Source organism: Gymnoscopelus microlampas, assembly GCF_963454915.1.
Source record: "Gymnoscopelus microlampas genome assembly, chromosome: 21".
NCBI lineage: Eukaryota > Metazoa > Chordata > Actinopteri > Myctophiformes > Myctophidae > Gymnoscopelus > Gymnoscopelus microlampas.
This window is the reverse complement of record NC_139958.1, coordinates 26,260,986-26,264,645: the sequence shown is the minus strand read 5'-3', so window position 1 is coordinate 26,264,645 and position 3,660 is coordinate 26,260,986.

Genomic DNA, 3,660 nt, shown 5'->3' with positions numbered 1-3,660 from the left:
TTTGTCTCATTTCACTACAATACAAATCGCATATTCTGGGTTTTGTTGAGATTCCCTTATGAACACAAGTTTGGGTATTTAAAAGCATTCCATTGACCTGTACAGAGACTTACAACACTATTTTATGATTTTTTAAAAGTTTTTTGTTACTTAGTAAATTGTTTGACCAGAGTGGCTTACACCGAGGATGCCATGATTTATCTTCTGTTGTTTACCATTGTGTCTTCAGTGTAAACGTAGAACTCTTTCAGAGCCAGTGGAGGAGCACCGTGTGGCAGAGGAGCATGGGAAAGGTTTGGGAGTCAGTGATGGGCAAGCTACTTGGAAAATGTAGCAAGCTACACTACTAGTTACTCTCGATTAAATGTAGCTCAACTACAACGGAAGCTATCGTCAGAGAAATGTAGTAAGCTACACTACAAGCTACATGGCAAAAGTAGCTAGCTACATTGACACTACTTTTTAAAAACATTTTTTTTATCAACTTCATGATCAAAAACAACTTTCCACCAAACAAATAGGCAGGCAAAAAATGCTCAGTTTGATTGTTTATTATAATGTATAATGTGTGATGTCAAACAAAACTGACATTTTCAAATAATATTCCTATATATTCCTCATTTTGTAAGTAAAATCAATTGATCAATTTAGACTGTATTTAAATCCAAATAAATGTATATAAAAGATAGGCCTGTCAAAAAAAATCGATTCATGAATAAATCGCGATTCTTAATGCCACGATTTTTAAATCGTTTCCAAATATTAAAAATTGTTTTTTTTTTATTTATTTTTTTATAGGTTAGTACCTTTTTCACTGGCACTTTGTCTGAAATCAATGTCAGAAAGACTGACTGACATGATCTGGCTGCATTGAAGTGTATGATTCAACTTTTCATGGTTTATATTGTTCAGAATTGTTAGAAAATCGCAATAAATCGCAGAATCGAATCGAATATTTGTTAGAAAATCGCAATAAATCGCAGAATCGAATCGAATATTTGTTAGAAAATCGCAATAAATCGCAGAATCGAATCGAATATCAATTAATCGCAATTTTAATCGAATCGGCACCCTAGGAATCGATTTTGAATCGAATCGTGAGGTAAGTGAATCGTGACACCCCTAATAAAAGATATGAATTATCAACACTGCTCTAGATCAGTTATTCTCAACGTTTTCAGGCCGTGACTCCCCAAAATAATCAAATTTGAACAGGGGACCCCTCAAAATAATCAAATTTGAACTGGGGACCCCTCAAAATAATCATATTTGAACTGGGGACCCCCCCAAAATAATCAAATTTGAACTGGGAACCCCTCAAAATAATCAAATTTGAACTGGGGACCCCTCAAAATAATCATATTTGAACTGGGGACCCCCCAAAATAATCATATTTGAACTGGGGACCCCTCACCCTGACAAGCACTTGGAATGTAGGAGTTGAGGCATTATTTAGTTTGACTTGGTTCCACAGATACAAATTGTGAAAATAGCAGATCTACAAGCTCACAATGCCACACAATGCGAAGCGTTGTGAGCTTGTAGATCAGCTATTTTCAAAATGTTTGCCTCTTTCTTATATTATTTGACTATTTGGCCAATATCTGACACAGTTTTTATAGTATAGTTTGTTGATTGTAATGGTCTACTTTTTATTAAAAAGGCCTTAAAAGTCCATAAATGGTCACTTCACTGTCATCTGGGGACCCCCCAAAAATCATGTGGGGACCCCCCTGGGGATACCGACCCACAGGTTGAGAACCACTGCTCTAGATGATCTTTTCCCTCTTATGTAGCCTACTGTATATGTATTTATTTTAGTTTGCCTTTTCTTTTCCCCACCCCATAATGTTATTCATTTTCTGCCTAAAGTGAAAAATAGCAGCTATCTATTAGTTATCTGTTGACAAAAAAAGGGCATTGACTTGTGTGCTGTTTGGAAACAGTTGACAATGGTTATGTAAAGCTTTTCATCAGCTTATTTGGGGCTTATTTTTATAGACCTGGTTGCTTGTTTCTTTCGCACAATTTGGCAACACTACTTCTAATGGCTAACAAAACTAGCTGGCTCCGTCTGTGATCATAGAGTTATAATATATCGTCTGTGATCCATGCTCTGTGGTTGCTTTCAACAGCCATGGCTGGGACGGTGGATAGATCTTTCTGTTACTGTATGATCCATCTAAAAGTATCACACACAGCTGAAAAGTATTGCGGACACGTTATTATGGATCCCACTGCGCATCGCGGACTGATCTTCATGTGGTCTCTGTTTTGCTTTCCTTCCTGGTTTGGCATGCATGACCCGCCCTATGCTGACTCTGATTGGCCTACCCGTAATGTTCCTTACCCAATCGTGAGTCGTCATATCTAAACCAACCAATCACCTCCGTGGATTTCTTTTTTCTTCACAAAACTATTTTGCAGTCAACTTTTCCAGTGAGAGTAGCGTGTAGCGATGATGGACGTTACATCACTACTTGGGTCTAAAAATAGCTACACTACAGAAAACGCTACTTGGTTCAAAAGGAGCGGCGCTACCGTCACGCTACTGGGAAATGTAGTTAAGCTATGTAGCGTCGCTACTTGTAGCTCGCTACTGCCCAACACTGGGAGTGAATGTCCGAATCCACCACTTGAGAGGAAATTAATCTATAAATGAAAGCTGCATGTTCTGTGAACAAGCATGAACTTTTTGTGGTTTCTCATTTATGATTTAATTGTGTATACTCCCCTCCCCACGCCCATATTAGTGAAGTTTTTGATTTGATTTGATTTTTGAAAAGCCAGTTTTTCTGCACTAGGCAGAGCACAGCTACCTCAATATATTCAAATATTTGCTCATGTCCAGATGCTTTTTTTTCTTCATGGCTTTCCATAGTCAACATTCTGCAGTTTATTCTGAAGTATTCTGAGGTGTGCCCATATTTGCTTGTGCAGAAAACAGAACAAAGTTGTCCTAACCTCTAAATGTTTTTACGGATATGTATTTCTTTGTATTCTTTTTAAATTAATTTTCAACATTCACTAACTTTATTTGTGTGGTGTTATTGAGAGTGGATGGTGGATATATGTTAATATTGACATCTCCACAGGGTATGGGGTTTGATTCAAAGGAGAGCAATGGTTGAAAACATGATGAAAGCAAATATTAGGCTAATACTTCGAGTGCTCCAAACAAACTTGGATTGCAAATAAGACCCCAAATGTTTTTTTGTTTCTTTTTTACTTGAACGAAAATACACTCATCCTTTGAATCAAAAAAAGTGTTTTCTGTCTTTATTCATCAGGACTGAGACAAATGTGGTTGTGAGATCATTTCTGGCCAGTGTTTTTGTATGTGCATACAATACTTGAATACAGATCCTGTACAGACCATGTTTACTTGGCACAACATGGCTAGCAGGGGCTATTTATTATACAGAAAACTGATTTTGTGTATTTTTGACCCTTTCAAAGGGGGTTAGCACATAGAGGTCTAACAATTTGTACATGGCATATCATGTCCTGAGATATAGATAATAATTGTTGCATTGGAGTCCACTGTGTCTGTACCTACACCAAACTAACCTGAGACTGCTTTACTGATGTTTTGTATTAAAATAGCCATGTGTGGGAAAACTCTGCATGTCTTTAGGTAGAAGCCTGGGTTTGTTCGCA